General features: G+C 38.9%; 1 protein-coding gene across 5 annotated transcripts in view; it reads right to left on the minus strand.

The window, feature by feature from the left end:
- Positions 1–17,253, minus strand: part of Gapvd1 (GTPase activating protein and VPS9 domains 1) — an 85,373-nt gene extending 68,120 nt beyond the window's left edge. For all 5 annotated transcript variants that reach the window (XM_047524237.1, XM_047524233.1, XM_047524234.1 and 2 more), the window contains exon 1: positions 17,107–17,253. The gene's annotated coding sequence lies outside the window, so the exon portion shown is untranslated. The remainder of the gene's footprint in view (positions 1–17,106) is intronic.
- Positions 17,254–22,187: the final 4,934 nt, after the last annotated feature.

Below are 22,187 nucleotides of genomic sequence, written 5' to 3' on the forward strand. Positions count from 1 at the left end.
AGATAATCCAATTAAAAATTACACAATGACAACTAAATATAGTATGCTGGAATAGAAAAACAACATTAGGTATAAACCAAAGAAATCTGAATACAATATGAATTTTAGTGAATAATAATATATCAATATCAGTTCCTTCTTTGTAACAAGTATACCATATTAAGGTAAAACATTAGTAATAAAGGGAATATGGTACTAGGTCTAAGGGGACTCTCTAATTTTCCTATAAATCTTAAACTGTTCTAAAAAATAAGTCTACTTAATTTTTTAATTACATAAATAATATATTGCAAACTTCAAACATCCAATTTAGCAACTATTTTCAGTAAGAAAAATCACACAAACTTCAAAAACTTCATGAATTTGAAATGAATTTGAACACTATAATTTACCACTGCACCTAGCCAGGCGCAGTGGCATGCTCCTGTAATCCTAGCAGCTAGAGAGACTGAGGCAGGTGAACCTCAAGTTCAAAGCCAGCCTCAGGAACAGAGAGGTGCTACGCAACTCAGTGAGACCCTCTCTCTAAATAAAATACAAAAAATAGGGCTGGGATGTGGCTCAGTGGTTGAGTGCCCCGAGTTCAATCCCCCAAATCTCCAGAAAACAAAACAAATAAGAAACCACCACCTAGAAAAGGGACCAGATACCATGTGATGTTCCAGAACTCATTAACATCTGGTTATATATTGCAATGTTTTAAGCATCACACAAAAATATTCTTCTAATTAACTGTGATCATAAATAAGATACATAAATTTGACACAAAATTTCTATAACCATACTACATTTTGCACTAATGTCTGCTGTACTGAAGGAAGGCAAAATCAGTTTCTTCAATTTCTTGTTTAAGAAAAGCCAGGTAGGTTGGGGTTGTGGCTCAGTGGTAGAGCGCTTGCCCAGCATGTGTTAGGCACTAGGTTTGATGCTCAGTACCACATAAAAAATAAATAAATAAATAAGTAAAAGTTATTAGAAAGAAGAGAGAGAGAGAGAGAGAGAGAGAAGAAAAGAAACAAGACAAGACAGGTTTTGAAAGGTTGAGGCAGGAGGATCACAAGTTTGAGCCCAACCTGGGCAACTCAGCAAGATCCAATCTCGAAATTTAAAAAAGAGCCAGGGATGTAGCTTAGTGGTAGAGCACCATTGGGTTCAATCCCCAGTACTACAAAAAGAAAGAAACAAACAAAGAAAAGAAGAAACAGGTTTTTCTTCTTAAAATTTTTCTTTTTAATTTTTTTGTAGCTGGGGTCCAACCCAGGGCCTTGTACGTGCTTAGGAAGTGCTCTTCCACTAAATTATAGCAAGCCCTGAAAAGTCAGATTTACTAAATAAAATACAAAAAATAGGGCTGGGATGTGGCTCAGTGGTTGAGTAATAGTAAATTACTAATAGTAAATCTTTTTATAAGTCATTATAAATAGTAATGGTTGAGACTGAAGGGTTTTTACCTGACTAGTGGCAGTAAAATATATGGGTGCTTAGGAAATAAAAATAGTAACAACCACACATTTCAGGCATGCAGTAGGCACCAACTCAGGGTTTCTCATGGATGTTCTCACTCATCTATGTAACACTCCAAACACTCCAGAAAATTAAGTTTTGTTTTGCTTTTGGATTGAACCAAGGTCCTTTTGCATGTTAAGTACACATTCTACCACTGTGTTATATCCCCAGCCTAAAAGACATTCTTTTTTTTTTTTTTTTTTGCAGTGCTGGAGATTGAACCCAGGGCCTTGTGCTTGACAGGCAAGCACTCTATGAACTGAGATATATCCCCAGCCGTTAAAAAGATATTCTTAATCACATTTCACAGCCAGGGAAACTGAAAAAATTAAGTATTTTCCCAAAATCAAATTAGTTACTAGCAAAGTTAAGAACACAACCCAAGTCTATCTGGCTTCAGAAATCAGATTTTAACTAAACTACTAAGCCAATCAACTCTTAATAATGAGTAATTTATGGTCAAGGTTACTACTTATAATTGCCTTACTCTTTCTTCAACTATTAATAAATAAGTCAGCAGGTGGACAACTCTCCACTTTCTTGGAAAGCTTCCAATTGTCTGACAAAGTAGGGGTTAGCGGGACTTCAGGACTAAGCAAATTCCCTCAAATTCTAAGGAAACATGCTACATGGAAGTTTATAAAAAGTTCTTAGGAATTAATACACAATGTTGCCCAGATAATAAACACACTCAGTCATACACAACAGGTCCTACATAATTTTAAGAATTAAATATACTAATGAAGTTCCAAATAGAAAGATTCTAAAGAATAACGCAATGAGCCCCAAACTAGCTATATAGCCAAGCATGGTGATACACACCTGTAATTCCAGCTACTGGGTTAGGGAGAGAACTAAGGCAAGTTCAAAGCCAGCCTGGATAACTTAGGTGAGACGCTGTGTCAAAATTTTAAGAAGGGCTAGAGATGCTGCTTAGGGCAGGGTACTAGACTAGCATGTATAATAAGGCCATGGAAGAGTTCAAACCTCAGTACTCCCCATACACAAAATATATCCAAAAAACAAACAATATGAAGAGAGAGAGAAAGAAAGAGTGCCTATCAAAAAAAAGCCACTAAAGTCAGACATGGTGGTGCATAACTGTATTCCCAGTATGTTGTGAGGCTAATGCAGGAGAATTACAAGTTCAAGGCCAGTCTCAGCAAGTAGCAAGACCCTTTCTCAGAACAAAAAGTAAAAATAAGTAAAAAGGGCAGGGGATGTAGCTCTGTGGTAGAATGCCCCTGGGTTTAATCCCCAGTACCAAAAAAAAGAAAAAGAAAAGAAAAAGTCATTAAGTAAGGTTTGGAAAAAATAAGATCATGCTACTAAAAGATTAAGCATGGGAAAGATTTTTATATACTGATGGCTACATCTTCATAGAACTGTCATTTTTAAAATTACACTGCCAGGCACAGTGGCACACGCCTGTAATCCCAGCAACTCGGGAGGCTGAAGCAGGAGGATAGAGCAAGTTTGATACCAACCTTAGCAACTCTGTGAGATCCTGTCTCAAAATAAAAAATAAAAAGTGCTGGGGATATCACTCAGTGGTAAAGCACTTCTGGGTTAAATCCCCAGTACCAATAAATAAATAAATAAAATTATACACACACTTTTCCTCATAGTACTTATATGATATTCATATTAATGTGACAGGGCAAAAAGGACAGGATTACCATTTTTTGTGACCTGTTACAATGTTGTATCTGGCGTTCTGTCAATTTTAACTTAAGCTTTTTAATTACTCAACAGTGTAACTGAGTAATCTAACCAATTAATATAAGAGATCAATGTCCCTTGCAAATATTTTTATAGATACCATGCTGAATTACAAATTTGTCTACACTTGTTTCCCTTACAACACTGTCTCCTTTAGTGCTAGAACATTTCTTATTCATTTTATAATGTTTTATTATATTTCATGATCTAAAAATTGCCAGGTAATAACATACTAATATAATAAATTAATTCTCTTTCCAAAAAATTGAGACAGGTACAATGAACATTAACACTCCTTCACTGATTTATTTAATGAATGCTTATTATTAAATACCTACTGTGTGCTAGGCAGTGATGAACATAACAGACAAGGTCTGTTCTTGAGGGGCTCACATTCTCTTAGGGATACACGACACTCCAATGACAACTTCAACTGGTTCTCACAAGACAGTCCTCTGTGTGTCCTCAATTTAGATGCTCTGTCTACTCCCTTCAATGAGTTAGACCCCACATAGGCATCTGGCAGAGCTCAAACCAACAGAGGCTTAACCCACCATTTCCTTACTCACACACTTCCTCATTTGGGCCCACCTCTCCCATTGCAATTTCACACTGTTTGCAACAAAATGTGTTTTTATGATAATACTCTCAAGTTTCCTGAAGTAGGGACATACCCATCTTAGTACCCCCCATTACTCAGCATAGTGACTGGCACATAGCAGGTGCTAAATAAATGTCTGAGTTTATAAATAATTAATTTTTTTAAAAAACTGAAGAAAAGTTGAGGATGTAGCTCAGTGGAAGAGTGCTTGCCTAGCATGCACAAGACCCTGGGTTCCATCCCTAACACCCCACCACATACACAAACACACACAAAAGACTGAACAATGAAGACTGAAGAGCAATACTTCAGATTAAAAATTATCCATGCTGTTCCTAATAAGTTCCAAAATGATTAAAAAACAGTAACTAAATTTAAGTTGAAGATATATTCTTGCCGGGCAGAGTGGCGCATGCCTGTAATCCCAGCAGCTCTGGAGGCTGAGGCAGGAAGAGTTCAAAGCCAGCCTCAGCAAAGGTGAGGCACTAAGCAACTCCGTGAGATCCTGCTCTAAATAAAATACAAAATAGGGCTGGGGCTGGGGCTCAGTGGTCAAGTACACACCCACCCCCCCAAAAAAAAAGAAAGAAAAGAAAATATATTCTAACTTTCCAATTTGAAATCATTCTGGTAGTAGGGCTGTAGCTCAGTGGTACAGAGTTTGCCTAGCATGCACAAAGCCCAGGGTTCAATCCCCAGAATCACAAAAAAAAGAATCATTAAAGTACTGAAGAAAGTTTTTGTTCAAAATTTTAAAATAAATATTAATGAAGAATAAAATTTGAAACGTGATACTTTAATATCGTCAGCTGGTGCATTTGAAATAAAAGTAAAACATGGCAGAAAAAAAGAATGTGCTTAATACCAAATATTCCTGACTGGAAAAAATACAAAAACCCAAAAGGTCCATTATTTCGAAGATACTACTAACAAAAAGTCAGTATTCAGATTTCAAATTAACATTATAACAGACCTCTTGTTATGACATAGGAATTCCAGATCACCAAAAGTAATGAAAATTAAAACAGACACTGATTTTACCTCAATATACTAATTTTCCAGAGCTAAACAAGATGTGCTAACCACAAAAATAATGAAACTCATGTGTGGACTAAGCTCAAATTTTATTACCCTAAAAACAATATGAAAATACTTGATGCCAGGCACAGTGGTGCAAACTTATAATCCCAGCAGCTCAGGAAGCTGAGACAGGAGAATCTCGAGTTCAAAGCCAGTCTCAGCAACAGCAAGGTGCTAAGCAACACAGGGAGACCCTGTCTCTAAATAAAATACAAGAAATAGGGCCAGGATATGGCTCAGTGATCGAGTGGCCCTGAGTGCAATCCCCAGTACAAAAAAAAAAAAAAAAAGGCAAACCTTGAATAGCTAATATGAAATACTTGCAAATAACAATGTTGGGTTGGAGTTGTGGCTCAGTGGCAGAGTGCTTGCCTAGCATGTGTGAGACACTGGGTTCAATCCTTGGCACCACATAAAAAAGTAAACAAATAAAATAAAGGCATGCTCCATCTACAACTACAAAAAAAAAAAAAAAAATTAAGCAAAGAAAGAGCTGGACACCATGGACAAACCTGTAGTCTCAGCAGCTCAGGAGATTGAGGCAGGAGGATCTTGAGTTCAAAACCAGACTCAGCAACAGCAAGGTGCTAAGTAACTCAGTGAGACCATGTCTCTAAATAAAATACAAAAAAAGGCCTGGGGATGTGGCTCAGTGGTTGAGTGCCCCTGAGCTCAATCCCCAGTACCAGCCCCTACAGAAAAAAAGAACAATGTTTTCTCACCATGACAATTCAAAATCCTTTATTTTTTTTTTTTAATTTTACTCAAAATCATTTTAAATGGGATTAGTAGAATTAAGTTTCAAGATCATGAAATTAAATAAGTTCCAGTACATCATATCACAGAATACTAGTTTTAAGGAGGTAGAATTACAAAGAAAGATGTTCCTTGTGGGCTACAGTTGTGGCTCAGTGGTAGAGCACATGCCTAGTATGTGTGAGGCACTGGGTTCAGTTCTCAGCACCACATATAAATAAATAAAATAAAGGTCCATCAACAACTAAAACAAAAAAAAACTAAAAAAAAAAAAAAAAGAAAGAAAGAAAAATAAAAAAAGAAAGGGCTGGGGTTGTGGCTCTACCAAACGCTTGCCCAGCATGTGTGAGGCACTGGGTTCAATCCTCAGCACAACATATAAATAAAAGAATAAAATAAAGGTCCATTAACAACTTAAAAAAAATTACCCAGGGACTGGGCTGTGGCTCAGGGGTAGAGCACTTGCCTTGCATGTGTGAGGCACTGGGTTTGATTCTCAGCACCGCATATAACTAATGAATAAAATAAAGGCACATCAACACCTAAAAATATATTTAAAAAAAAAATTACCCACCCCCACTTTCCTTTAAAAAAAAAAAAAAAAAAAAGATGCTCCTTATCAGTGAAAAAACAAACTATAAAACACGAAGCATGGTAAAATCCCAAAGGCACTCTACTACTTGGCAAGCTACTTGGGCTCAAATCTCAGCTTTGCCACTCAGGAGCTGTGCAACATTTGGCTAGATGTTTTACTTCTCTATGCCTAGCTTTCTTCATCTGCAAATAGATAAAATACAACCTACTATATAAGATATGTTCACAGAATGCTGAAAGTTAAATAAGCAAAAGTGTGTATATGATTTCAACAATGATTCTGGGGAATAAAAGAAAAGCTTCATATCACATAGTATATGCATGTATTTGTGGGGAAGCAATTTGCTGGGCACAGTCATGCACTCCTATAATCCCAGCGACTTGGGAGGCTGAGGCAGGAAGATCACAAGTTTGAGGCCAGTGTGGGCCATTTAGTGTCTCAGAATAAAAAATAAAAAAGGTGTGGGGATACAGCTCAATGGCAGAATGCCCCTGGGATCAATCCCCAGTACTACACAAAAAAGAAAAGTTTTCATATTTGCATTTTTTTAAAACAAAGAATATTGCTTACTTTAGTAATTAAAAAAATAAAAACCCACAGTGGTGCACACCTATCTATAATTTCAGCTATTCAGGAGCCCGAGGCAGGATGATCAAATGTCAAAGGCCAGTCTCAGTAACTCAGCAGACCCTGTTTCAAAATAAAACATAAAAAGGGCTGGGGATGTAGCTCAGAGGTAGTGAGTAAAATAAGGGCTGGGGTGGTGGTTCAGTGGTAGAGCACTTGCCTAGCATGTGTGAGGCACTGGGTTCGATTCTCAGCACCACATATAAATAAGTAAAATAAAGGCCCATTGACAACAACAAAAAAATCTAAAAAAATAAAATAAAAATAAACTTGGCATGGTGGCACACACCTGTAATCCCAGTGGCTTAGGAGGCTGAGGCAAGAGGATTGAGAGTTCAAGGCCAGCCTCAACAATTTAGTGAGGCCTTAAGCAACTTAGCAAGACACTGTCTCTAAATAAAATATAAAAAGGCTCAGTAATTAAGTGCCCTTGGGTTCAATCACCAGTACCAAAAAATAAAATAAAATAAAATAAATAATAATAAAAACTTGGCACTGAGATCTTGTTTGCTGAAGATCACTTAATGCAATTACTGGAATAGAATCAGATAAATTCTGTGAATAAAAACATATTAAGGGCTGGAGTTGAAGCTTGGTGGTGAAGCACTTGACTAGCATGTGCAAGGCACTGGGTTCCAGTCTCAGCACCACATATAGATAAATGAATAAAATAAAGGTCTATCAACATCTAACTTTTTTTAAATATTGGAGAAAAACTTTCAAGTGCAATAGAAAAGACATAGTACTTAATTTCCAAATAAAGCACAGTTCAACAATAACAAGCTACAAACCAGTAAGCAGAACTGCCTGGACATTAAAATTATATCCCTTTATTTTCCAGAGAAAATAAATGATATAAAACTATTCATGCAATCTAGAAAAGGGTATCAGGAACTTTCATAATTAGATAAATTTCCATTAATTTTATTAGGTTGAAATTAAATACCACTAATCCATTCTCCTCCAATTCAACAATCTCTAATGATTATATATATATATATATATATATATATATATATATAAATTTTGAGATCAAGATGAACCAAATAACGAAGAAAAATCTAAAATCCTCAGGGGCTGGCAATGCAGTTCAGTGGTAAAGCACCTGTCCAGCATTTGAGAGGCCCTAGGTTGGATCTCCTGCACCACAAAAAAATTAAAAATGAAATAAAAATCCTCAGAACTCTCTGGAAATTTCTGAGAGGAACATTTCACCACCCACATGCTTTGAGGAAGCTCTAGTCCCGTGGATAAACTTAGCTTCTCCCATAAATATAGTGGGCGTACAAAACAACCAAATGGGGGAGCAGAAAGAGAACTCTGAGCTTCTGCTGCGTTTTTGCTGAGCAGTACTTCCAGCAAAGCCTCTTTCAGACTCAGGAGTCCACCTCAAAATTAAAGCATGTAAGCAAATAGGCCATCATGTCCATTTCATTACAGTTACCAGAATGGTATTTCATAGAACTTACAAATATTTGTTCTTTTTTTATTTTGAGAATTCATAATTTTGAACAGTTCACAAAATAGCTAAGAAAAAGAAAAGGAACTTAATAAATATTATCTACTATTATCATTACCACTACCATAATGTTTTAAGTGTCAGAATTCAACTTGTTCCATCACATTAAATGGTTAGATGTTAAAAAAACACTTTAGAGCTGGACTCAGTGGAGCACGCCTGACTGGGAGGCTGAGGCAGGAGGATCACAAGTTCAAAGCTAGCCTCAGCAAAACAGGGCTGGGGATATGGCTCAGTGGTTGAGTGCCCTTGAGTTCAATCCCCAACACCAAAAAAAAAAAAAAAAACTTTAGAGAACTCAAACTTACAGATTCTTTGGGTTCAAAGGAAGGCAGTAAAGATGAAAAAATATTCTGCAAAAGGAATTAATCCACCAGGTGCAGTGGTGCACATCTGTAATCCCAGCAGCTCCGGAGGCTGAGGCAGGAGGATTGCAAGTTCAAAGGTAGCCTCAGTAACTTAGTGAGACCCTGTCTCAATATAAAATAAAAGGGGCTGGGGATGTGGCTCTTTTTTTTTTTTTTTTTTGGTGTGTGTGTGACAGAGATTGAACCAAGGGCCCCTGTGCCTCATCCCCAATCTATTTTTTATTTTTTATTTTGAGACAGGTTCTCGCTAAATTGTTCAGGGCCTCATTATTGCTGAGTCTGGCTTTGAATTTAGAATCCTCTGCCTAGCCTTCTGAGTCTGCTGAGATTATAAGCAAGTGCCACCTTGCCCAGCCTTAAGCATCTCTGAGTCCAATCCCTGATATATTAAAAAAAAAAAAAAAAAAAATCCATTCTCTCCCAAGTTTATCTGGTCCAGAAATATGCATTTGTAAATATTTTGCAACACTGCCTTAGGTACTATGACTTTTAAACTTAATATTTTTCTGAACAGTAGTCAAGATTAATAAATTTAAAATAGAGTGAAATCAAGAGATAGATCAAAATGCTGCATTAGAAAGGGAAAAGACACAGTTCAAAGTGGGATAAAAATAGATGAATTTAAGTAAGGTGAGGTGGCACACACTTGTAATCCCAGCAACTCAAGAGGCTGTGGCAGGAGAATCACAAGTACAAGGCTAGTCTCAGCAATTTAGCAAGACCCTAAGCACCTTAGGGAGACTCTGTCTCAAAATAAAAAATAAAAAGGGTTGGGGATGTAGCTCAATAGGAAAGTGCCCCTGGGCTCAATCTCTAGTATTTAAAAAAAACAAAGATTGTGGGTGGGTGTTATAGTCCCAACTACTTGTGAAAATGAGGCAAGAGGATTGCTGGGGCCATAGGAATTTGAGACCAGCCTGGGCAATACAGCTAGACCCCATTTCTTCCCCTCACCCCTCCTCAAAAAAAAAAAAAAAAGATTGCTTGGAGGAACTCTGACCCTGAAACAGTCTAATATCCCTTGACTAATTTGTGTTTTAAATTTTCCAATAGAAAAACCACAGTTTAATCCTTCCAAAGATTCACAGAAAATAATTAATAAAACAAATTAGTATGGGGGGAAAAAAAAGAACTGAACACGTTTGACAACATGCTTTCCACTAGTCTGCATGGGTGTACCAGCATTTTATGGGAGCAAGACAAAGAAAGCACCTTTTTGGACAGACATCTTAGGTAATGAGCAGACATCATGACTGTTATAACAGATACAAGAGTATGTTTAAAGTCTTATATTAAGAATATAGAATACTAAAAGGTGTGCATAGAAACACACACACAAGGACTTGGGGTGCAGTCCAATGGTAGAGCACTTGCCTACGCTTGTGTAGCATGCTCAAGGTCCTGTGTTCAATCACAACACAGCCAACACACAAGCACACATGCACACACACATATATGGGGTCTAAAATTAAGCTGTTTTCTTTCAGTTATAAGTACTTAAGGTATCTGGTTCACCTTGGAACTAAATTTTAAAAAGACATTTTAGAGCCTCCTATGAAGTGTGCTGTTTTCCTTTATCAAAATTTTGTTCAGCCATCATTTATATATATTTACCAGGAGAAGGCTGAAGTAGCAATAGATATTCATCACTTACTCTGACCACTGCACTGCAGAGTTCAAAATTAGGTTTCAGTTTAGGAACAAAAAAGAAATGTCCTTCTGAAAATGTCTTTACAAAATTATAATACATATTGAATCACATTGAGAAAAATTAGAAAATACAAATAAGCGTTTTTAAAAATACTTTTAGTTGTAGATGGACACAATACCTTTATTTAATTTATTTATTTAATGTGGTACTGAGGATCGAACCCAGTGCCTCACACATGCTGGACAAGCACTCTGTCACTGAGCTACAACCCCAGCCCTCAAATAAGCATTTTTTTTTTAAAGTTCTTTAAAGAGAAGGGATAAGTCAGGTGCAGTGGCATCTATCTGTAATCCCAGTGACTCAAGAGGATAAGCCAGGAGGACTGCAAGTTTGAAGCCTGCCTCGGCAACTTACTGAGACACTGCTCAAAATAAAAAATAAAAAAAACTGAGGATACAGCTAAAGGGTAGAGCAACCCTGGGTTTAATCCCTAGTACCGCCACCCCACCAAAAAAAGGACTGGGGATGCAACTCAGTAGACAGTGGTAGAGTACTTGCCTAGTATGTGCAAGGCCCTGGGTTCAATTCCCAGTGCCACACACACAATTGTATCATACTTTACCTTTGAGATTCCTAGAATGTATAAATGTATAACCAACTCTCTCAAATATATTCACCCTTTAAAGGGAAAAAAAAGAAAAAAAAAAAGAAGTAAACGTCTTACCACCAGAACATACCTCTTAAACTTGCTAAAAACATTTGGTGTAGTTTTTCAAAATGAACTAAGTAAACTATAGCATATTACGTTTAAAAAGTAAAAAACTTGCTGGGCCAGGTGGAGCATGCCTGTAATCCCAGCAGCTCTGGAGGCTGAGACAGGAGGATCACAAGTTCAAAGCCAGCCTCAGAAACTCAGTGAGGACTTAGGTAACTTAGGAAGACCCTGTCTCAAAATAAAAAATTAAATGGGCTAGGGATGTGGCATCCCTGGGTTCAATTCCTGGTAAAAACTTCATATTGGGCTGGGGAGATAGATCAGTTGGTAGAGTGCTTGCCTTGCAAGCACAGGGCCCTGAGTTCGATCCCCAGTACCACAAAAAAAAAAAAAAGCCTTCATGTTGTTAACTTTATATACAAATTAGTATATATTGTCACAATTTCCAGAATGCCATTATCAGGCAATAGCACCTTGTAAGATAGTAAGTGCTGTGTGCCATCACTGAACCACAGTTCACAACGCTCAGCAGAGCCTGTCGGTGAAGCAGGATGTGAGAGTACTATGACAGTAGCCAAGAAGGCACCAAAAGAATAGGATTTGTTTTAAAGTTTGGAATGTGGTACCAAGGAAGAAAAGTAATGGAAGTAGAATCAGAGGTAGAGCACCTAATGATAACTATTAATGACTGAGAGAAAGTCATGTTCCTGATGATTTTCCTATGTTATTAGTAGATTTAATCCTACTTGGTAGGTATGCAACTCCTCCACTTTACAGATGAGGAAAAAGATTCAGAAAAGTCAGATAACTTACTGCCTGATCATTCAGTTATCATGTAGCAAAGAAGGGATTCAAACTCAGATCTGACACCAAAGTCCCACACTCTTCATTTCCCCATGCTGCCTCTGTGGTTCTTTGCAGTACACAGAGTTCAGGCTCCCCGGGAGCAATTCACTGCAATGGGCTAGGGTAGTGCCCTGAGGAGAACCATCACTCCCACAGTGAACTTCTGGTTACAATGGAGAGAGAAGCTGTGCGGCCCAGATTTTTCAGCATTTCTTCATCCCAAACTACCTTTATAAACTTTCCTCCCACTTTACTCTTTCAAAGATTTAATAAATTAGGCCCCTGAAAAGGACCTGGATATTTTCATTCAGTTTATAATTTCCTCTGTCCTTGTCTTTGTTCAAGTTGCTTCTCCACTTGGAATCTTTCTCTAATATCCCTATAGCCATTACACATATGACTCAAGGTGCAGTTCACACTCACTTTCTTTCTTTTTTTTTTTTTTTTTGGGGGGGGGTGCTGGGGATCGAACCCAGGGCCTTGTACTTACAAGGCAAGCACTCTACCAACTGAGCTATCTCCCCAGCACCTCAAGGTGCAGGTCAAATGTCATTTTCTCCCCACGGCTTTCCTGGATTCCTCACTCTCCCATTTAGTAGCAAGTATCTCCAATCTACATTTTCTTGACCCTTTTGACAAGTACCTCTATTAAGAAATCATGATTTTTTTTTTTGGTATGGGGGAACCTAGGGGCACTTTGCCACTCAGATACATCTCCAGTCCTTTTTATTTTGAGACAGGGTTTCAATAAATTGCTGAGAGCCTTGCTAAGTTGCTGTGGGTGACCTCAAACTTGTGACTCTCCTGTCTTGGCCTCCTCAGTCATTGTGATAGTAGACATGTGCTACCACGCCTGGCTAGAAATCACAACTGAGAAAGTAAAAAAAGATGATCACTTCATAGATTACTTATTGATTACAAAGGAAAAAAGATGACTTTACAAGAGAAATCTAAATGTTACCTTAATCAATCAGATTTACATGAATAACAAAACTGGCCATCATATGTCCCTGATGAGCTACACTAAAAGAGACCTAAAATCACTTGTGTCAAATTACAGTCAAAATGTTTAATCTGAATGTTCAGAGGAACGGAAATTGACAAGCATTCTACAAAACAAGTGGTACAGATGCTTTAAAAATGTTACTGTCTGGGGCTGGGGATGAAGTTCAAGGGTGGAACAAGTGCTTTGCATGCTTGAGGACCTGGGTTCAGTCCCCAGCACCACAAATATTAAAATATTAAAATGTTAGTGTCATAAGACACCCTAAAAAGGGCTGGAAAATGATCCTAGATTTGATACCATGCAATAATACCATGCAAGATTTTTAACTGGGTCTTGGATCAAAAACAAAAAACAACAACAAAGTAAGGACAGTATTGGGACAAATTGAAAAACAGACTGTGCATTAAGTAATCATACTACATCCATGTTAAAAATCTTAAGTGTGACAACTAAATTATAGCTATATAGAAGTCCTTGTTCCTGGGAAATAAAAGCTAAAGTATTTTGAGGGTAAAGAGATCAAACAGTGTCCATATTCACACCTAACTTTCAAATGGTTCATCAAGTAATGTGTGTATCCTAGGTGTAAAGCAAAAATGACAAAATGTTAGCAATTAGCAGATACAGGTGAAGGATAAATATGTGTTTATGTACTAGTCTTCTGTAGGTTTGCAGGTGTGTATGTGTGTGGGTGTGTGTGTTACTAGGGATTGAACCCAGGGTGTTCTACCTCTGAACTACATCCCCAGTCCTGTTTTTAGTTCTGAGTCAGGGTCTCACTAAGCTGCCCACATTGGCTTTGAACTTGGGATACTCCTGCCTCAGCCTCCTAAATCCCTGGGATTAGAGGCATGTGCCACTGTACCCAGTATACTAGTATTCCTTAGAGTTACTTTTCTTCTTTTTGACACAGGCGAATCTGTAGGCCTCAATATATAGAATGTAACTAGATGTGTGTGTGGTAACTCCTCAGGAAGATGAGAAAGTTGGATCACAAGTTTGAGACCAGGAGCAACTGGGGACATAGCTAAGTGATACAGCACCCCTGAGTGGGGAGAACAGCAGAGTAATTAGGAAGTAAAACCACCAACCTAGGATCACACAGTAAAGCGAAGCAGAGACTTTCTTTTATTACATCATCATAGAAAGTTAAGGACAACCAAAACCTGCATAGCAGCAAGCACTAAAATTAGTAGTACCCACAGCTGGGGAATAATACCTCAGTGATAGAGCACTTGCCTTAGCATGCCCAAGGCCACAGATTCAATCCCCAGTACCACAAATTTTAAATAAATAAATAAATAAATAAATAAATACTACCTAAACGGAACCAAAAGCACTACATGATGTTCAGGAAATAATATTCTATCTTTTAAAAAATATATAAGATGAAGTCAGGCATGGTGGCACACTCCTGTAATCCCAGTGGCTTGGAAGGCTGTGGAAGGAGGAAAGCAAGTTTGAGGACAAACTCAGCAACTTAGTGAGGCCCAAAGCAACTTAGTGAGAGACACTGTCTCAAAATAAAAAGGGCTGAGGATGTTGTTCAATAGTAACATACCTCTGGGTTCAATCCCTAGTATCTCCCCCCAAAAAAATAAAATGAAAAGTTTCCATTTCGATTCAATAGGAATAATACTATTTTCAACACTTAAAAAAAAGTACTTTATTCCTAGAAATAAAAAATCTAGTTCCTATGAATTAACACATGTATTCAATAAATATTTACTGAGCACCTGTTACGTGCCACCCCTTATTATGACACAGCAGTGAAGACAAGGTCCCTATTGCCACGGAGCCAACATACAAGTAGAAAAGAAAAAGATTAAAATATTCAACAAATACATAAATAACATTAGATAGACACATGCCATAAACAAAACACAAAGGCAGTGAACAAAGAATGATAAAGACAGCAGTGTAAGGGCACAGAAAGTGACAGGGAAGACTCTCCCAGGCAGTGACTCATAATATGGTATGTTCAATTCAACACAAATACCAATCATGTTTCATAAAATAGTTTTACTTTTTCATACTCCCCCTTGATTTTTTCCAGAAAAAGTTGCTGCAGTAGTTTTTGATTACTGTTCTTATTTTAGAGGTGGAAAAATCTCACAAAATGTTGACAGGTGCTTCACAAAATACAGTTTAAGATACACATATCTGAAAAAATGCTGAGTGATTTATCAGTGAGAAGACTGATGCCAAAATGAAAAACTCCAAGAATTTGAAATAGAATTAAGAAAATGACTTACCAACTCTCCAACTCCATAATGAATACATGTACTTCCTATCATATATGAAAAAAAAGGGTAACAGGAAGATAAATTTAGACAGAGACTCTTATTTTTCTCTTAAAGGTAAAGAAATGGGGCTGGAGCTGTGGTTCAATGGTAGAGCACTTGCCTAGCACGTGTGAGGCACTGGGTTCAATCCCCAGCACCACATTAAAAAAAAAAAAAAAAACTAAATAAAGGTAAAGAAATTAGGATATCTTCCTCTTTAAAAACCATACCACTCTCATGATTTTAAGAAAAAAATCAGCAAACACTAACATTTCCTTTCACAAGATTACACAAGAGCTTGGAGGACTTAGATCACTTGGAGGCTTATTAGGGAGGTGCCTTAAAAATCTGAGAGCCAAAATATTCACTTCCCTTTCTTCCTCTGATTCTTTTGCTGATTATCAGTACTCTGATTGAAATGTCTGTTGTCTGTCTTTTCAAACTCCCACTCTGGTACAAAGAACAACTATGAACCTACTACTCTGATTCTATCCAAATCTTTGATGTCCCTGATTAAGAAATTCTTTTTCATCTATACTATTATCCTGTCTACTTTGTCTTCTTTTTTACCTAAGAAACACATATTCTTCCAGGAACTCATAGATCCCCCAAAACCTCCGTATTTTTCAGGTGTTTTTAACCATTTTGTGTTATGGACCTCTTTGGAAGTCTGGTGAAGCCTATGGTCCCTTTCTCAGATTGATTTTAAATGCACAATATGTATGAATATGAAAAAAATATATTATACAGAAATACTAGCAAAACAATAAAAACATGATATGGCAATATACATGCAGCTTTATCATCACATGAAATAACAAGATCTGGTAATGCCCATAAATTCAAAGAAATGATACGCATAAAGAACATTTTGAGATATCTACATCAACCATAAACATGATACAACAATACCTGTAATTTTTATTGGTAACAAAGTCACAGTCATTGCCAATACTACTGTGGTTTGTTGCCCACTTTCCTAACTGAAGGAAATAATAAATTTCAGCTAGTGGTCAATAAAAAGATTCAATTTTACCCCCAGTCTTGTTATAGGACCCTTGAATTCTATCCACATTCTATCTGTTGGTGAATCCCAGATTAAAAACTCTTTGGAAGCCCTGCTCAAACTGATTTTTGTCCCCAATTTTAAAACACTGATTCCTCTCATTGAATATAACACCATGTCTCCTTGTTCTCATGCAGATTTATGCATAAAATCCTGTTTATTTCTGGGGTTTGCCTAGCCAGCACTCATTACAATTTTGCCAGTCAATAAAACGTAAAGTTGAAGGAAAACAGATGCAAACGACCCACAGACCCTCACTTCCAGACCTCCACCCACAAGTGGAAAAATGCCAAGTATAGTGTGCGCGGTTACGGTAGATGGGCTGCCCCAGACCCGTGCGTCCAGCTTGTCAAGATTCCGCGAAGCACGACATCCCCGCCAGCGTCCTTCAGAAGGCACCCCACCCGCTTCTCGCCTCGGGTGCTCGGTGTCCCGTCTGCCCGGAGCTCGCCCTGGCGCGCACCCCAAGCCGCGCGGCGGTCCTCGGCCCCTTCCCACCCCATCCCCCACACGTCCCTCCCTCCGCCCGCCCCAGGCCGGGCGCCCTGGCCCCTGCGCGTTGCCTCATCGCCCCCCGGGCCTCGCCGCGTGTCCCCCCACCCCCGCCTCGCCCAACACCGGAGGGAAGCGCGCAGGGCCCAGGGGTCAGCTGCACCGGGCCGCCCAGCCGTCAGGCGCAGGATGCGGCCCTAGGCCGGAGCTGCCGGGCTGCCCGGCACGGAGCCGCGCACTCAGCGCAGGATAGCCCGGGACGCGCGCTCACCGACGGGCGCATGCGGAGGAGGGCACCGAAGTCCGCGTCGGACAGCCGCTCGGCCACCAAGCCGTCGCCCTTGCCGAGAACCGCCACCGCCGCCGCCGCCGCCGCCGCCGCCGCTCGCCAGTCGGGTTCCCTGCGTCCTGCGGCGGCGCTGCCGCCACGCCAGCGCGCGTGCGCAGAGCCGCGGGGGCCCCTGGGATCGGCGGCGCGGCCCGGCCCGGCTACCCGCGGCTTACCTTCCACTGCCCGCCGCTGGCCGGGCCGCCGCGCGCGTCTCGTCCGGTTTCGCCTTCCCCAGAACTGCTTACGACACCCGGGCCCTCGCCTCTGCGCTCAGGAATTCTGGCCGTGAAAAATCCGCCCCAACAAAGACTTAGACTCTCACTTGCCAGCAACGTTACTTAAATGATTTTCCCACTCGCCCCTCCGTTGGTACACTTTCTGGCTTTCGGTTGAAAGGCGTCGGGAAGTGGTTTGGGTGGCATCTGGATTTGCAGTATTAAACCTGGTTTCCCCCTTGTCACTTTATTGAATTTTACATATGGTAAACTTGACCTTCTAGTTATTTTAAGTCAGTTGACGATTTATCCAATAACTTCCTAACAAAATACTCAGATCTATTCAGAAGTTAGGTTAGCCCAGTTGAATAGACATAAAAACCTTAAAATTGGAAGACACCTTAAAGGTCATTGGTGCAAACTCCTTCCAGGAAGGAATTCCCTCTTGTACATTTAGCCAAATGGTCATCTTTTTTAACAGTTCACATTTCAGGGAGCTCCTAAGTATTGCAGCTTGTTCCACTGTTGGACAGCTCTAAATGTTAGAAAGTTCCACCTCCTGCTGAGCTGAAATCTGCTTCCCTTTAACTTCTTTCCTTTGCTAGTAGTTATACTGCCTGGAGCAGTACACAATGTTTTCCCCTTGGCAACCCTTTTAAAAACTCCAAACACTGGGAGCCTCTAAGCACAAAAGAAAAAAATAATTTAAAAAATCTTTTTCCCTACCATTTCAGATATGAATCAAATCCCAGATTGCTCTCTCCATCTATTCACCTTCCTTGTCGTACCCACTTTAAAGATGGTCAGAATTTGCTTTATTCTCTGGTAGCTAGTCAGGTGTTAATGCTATCATGTTGCCATCAACTGATTCAAGAATTCAAAGATTATTTACCAGTTCTTGTTACATTGTACAAGGCAGGGGCAAGATGAAAAAAGCAACAGGATAGGGCTAGGTGGTAGAGCGCTTGCCTAGCACGTGTGAAGCACTGTGTTCCATCCTCAGCACCACATAAAAATAAATAAATAAAGGTATATAAAAAAAAGCAACAGGATACAATTTATAACCTAAAGTGGAAAGAAACTCCCACAGAGTAAGGGTGGTAAACTGAGGTAGGCATGCTAGGAGATTCCCAGATCTCATCAGGTTGTCCTTATGGAGAAGGTGACACTTGGAAGTAAATTAATGGCTGGATTCGAGATGGAAAATGGATTGCTAATGAAGAACCCAGCCTGAATAAAATGAACTTGTTCATAATGAGCTCTGGAACACTGGGTACTCTAGACAGATTGGAGCACATAGGCCAGAGAAGAGGGAATAAAAGGCCTCCAAAGTGCCACAAGGATCTTGAGCGTCCACAACAAACTACATTATGCAATAGCAAGTGAAAAGAGAACTGGAATGGTTAATTAATCACTCTAAGCCCTATTCTGTCACCTATGAATGAAGAACTTGAGCTAGATAAAGTTTCCAATCTTCTTTCCATTCAGCACACGCAAGGAATTCAATTCTCCTACCAGGGCGGTGGATTTACAGCAGCGATTCTTGCAGAACATGGACTAGGTAATACATTCACCACATTTTACTCCTCTGGGCAGGAAACCCTGCTGTCTCCCTGGAACCTGTCATAATAATATTTCTTGGGAGCAGGGACTTACGGAGATTTTTGTATTCTGTTTTTCTTGATTTTTGGTTTTTGGTATTGGGGATTGAACCCATAGGCACTTCCTTTTAAATATTTTTTAGTTGTCAATGAATCTTTATTTTCTAATTTTATTTATTTATATGTGGTGCTGAGAATGGAAACCAGTGCCTAACACATGCTAGGCAAGTGCTCTACCACTGAGCTACAACCCTAGCAGCCCCCCACAGGCACCTTTAACTACTGAGTTAGCTAACACAGTCCTTTTCATTGAGGCTGATCTCAAACTTGCATTCCTCCTATTTTGGTCTCCTGAGTTGCTGGGATTATAGGCATGTGCCACAATGTATAGCTATTTTTGTTTTTTTATTATTACTTATTTGGTACTAGGGATTAAACCAAGGGGCACTTAGTCACTGAGCCACATTCCCAGCACTTTTTTTTTTTTTTTTTTTTTTTTTTTTTTGAGACAGGGTCTCACTAAGTTGCTTAGGGCCTCACTAAATTGCAGAGGCTGACCTTGAACTAGTGATCCTCTTGCCTCAGTCTCCTAAGTCACTGGAATTTCAGGTGTGTAACACCACACCAAACTATTTTGTTTTTCAAATGAGTGGGATGAATAAACTATGAACTCTGTCCATTTTCTTTCCAATATACCACTTAGCCATCCCTGACATAAAGGGATATAAAATTATTTGTCCATAGTCACAAATTCACACTGAATCTTGATGACAGTTTAGTTCTCGACTTCCAGCTCCACATTTGCCATTAAAGTATCCTGCTCAGAATCACAGAGCAATGACAAAATCAGAATTTAAATATTAAAAAATCTCTGTATGTCCATAGCCAGTCTTAGAAGCAAAATAAAAAGCAAATGTCTTTGCCAGGTGATTTGAGGGGCCTCTGGCAAATGTTTCTGGACAAAAACACTATCACCAGGTCTGTCAAAGACCCCCAAACTTTGTCATTATAGATATTTTGAATCAAAGAGGCTAACCATAGAGGTAAAAACTTGCTCAAAATCAATAAATAGTATTCCCTGAGGTCATCTTATTCACCATTGTTTTCCTGGAACCTGATATGCTACCTAGAAATAAATATTTGCCTATTTTTAAATGATCTATTAAAACTCAGAATCTCAGAGATCATCTACTCTGCACACTCTTTCTCTTGGAATTTGGAAGCTGTTCTTCAAGACAGCCTACTGAAAATGTATATGCCACTAGGAAAAGTAACATTAAGATATTATGCACCTACAAAAAGGAAAATATGACAGTTAACTGAGAGCAAACCATACCAGAAAGAAAAGCAGGGCTGCATCTAGAAAGAAAGAAAGATTAGGAAGAGGAAGAAAAAAGAAACAAGGATCTAACCTATGACATGTTTTTATCTATTGAGCACACTGTTTGAGAAAGAAAACACTGAAATGTTAGTATACACCTGTAACACCTTTGCTTGTGGAAAGATAAGTGTCTCATCTGAGTCAATTAAATGATAGGTTAAGTGATAAGCAAATGCAGCTATAACATAGACACCAGTATAGCACAGAATCCATAACTTTACCATGAAATAAGTCCAAAACTATATTTTCAATGGCAACACAGATGTTACCAATACTATCTATCCCACCCAGTAGGTATGAAGATAAGATCAAATGACTGCCAGGCACAGTAGTACATGCCTATAGTCCCAGTTCTCAGGAGGTTGAGGCAGGAGGATTGCTTGAGCCCAGGAATTCAAGACTAAAGGGGGCAACACAGTAAGACCTCAATTCAATTCAACTCAAAACAAGAACAAAGGATGCAGGTCAAAGCTGTTACCATAAAGCAAAACAAAAGTGTAAGATGTTATATTGTGCTGTGGTTCAAACTCATAAACACCAGATAAGCATTTAAAACATCCAGTGCTGGGCTGGGCTGCAGCTCAGTAGTAGCGCACTTGCCTAGCATGTGTGTGGTGCTGGGTTTGATTCTCAGCACTGCATGTAAATAAATAAAATAAAGGTCCATTGACAGCTAAAAAAATATTTTAAAAAATGCTGAAGGCAACAAGTCCTTTACAGTTCACTACATCTTGGAAAGATTTCAATCAAATAATAGAGGAATCCATTTTTGCTCTTAAAATAATGTATCTAATTACACCCAGGAAGGACACTGTTGTCAATTTCACAGGTATCTGTCCAAATTTGCTGTGTGTGTGTGTGTGTGTGTGTGTGTGTGTGTGTTTAACACAAATAAGATCAAATTTTACACACTACAGCTGGCTTTTCTTATTTAGTAATAAATCTTAGCCAGTTGCCTGTAAACCCAGAAACTTGGGCTGAGGATGTGACTCAGTGGTAGTTTTTTTTTTTTTTTTGTTCAATCCCCAGTCTCACTAAATAAATAAATAAATCAAAGGTATCCTTCCATATCAGTGTGTAAAAATTTCTTTTATTTTCCAAACTTCACACTTACTTTTTTTTTTGTACCAAGGAGTGAACTCAACCAATGAGCCACATCCCCAGCCCTTTTTTGTATTTTGTTTAAACAAGGTCTTACTGAGTTGCTTAGGGCCTGGCTAAATTGCTATGCTGGCCTTGAACTCATGACTCTCCTGCCCCAGCCACCCAAACTGCTTTGATTACAGGCATGTGCCACCTAAATATCGATGGTAGATAGTGTAATCTACCATAGCTAATTCAGCATTTCATACTGATGGACAAATAGGTTGATTCATGACATTTTGAATTACAAAAAGATACAAGTAAATTAACCATGTATAAATGTAAAAGAAAATTTTTTAATGGTCAAATATTTCTAAAGCTCGGGAATCCTGTAAGTAAAAAAAAATCCAGAAAGACATGTGTGGAAGCTGTCCTAATACCAAGGTGGCATAAAACTATCCGTTAAAAAGGTCCTTTTCCTGCTGTGCACAGTGGTGCATGCCTCTAATCCCAGCAACTTGGGAGGCTAAGACAGGAAGATCATAAGTTCAAAGCCAGCCTCTTAGTAAGGCCCTAAGCAACATAGTGAGACCCCTGTCTCAAAATAAAAAATATAAAGGAGGGAGATATGTGGTCCAGGCTCAGTGGTTAAACTCTCTGTGTTCAATCCCTGGTACCAAAAACAAAAAACAAAAAACAAAAAACATAAAACAAAAAACTCTTCTGCACTTTGAAAACAGG

The sequence above is a fragment of the Sciurus carolinensis genome, chromosome 14 (genome assembly GCF_902686445.1).
Source record: "Sciurus carolinensis chromosome 14, mSciCar1.2, whole genome shotgun sequence".
Taxonomy (NCBI): domain Eukaryota; kingdom Metazoa; phylum Chordata; class Mammalia; order Rodentia; family Sciuridae; genus Sciurus; species Sciurus carolinensis.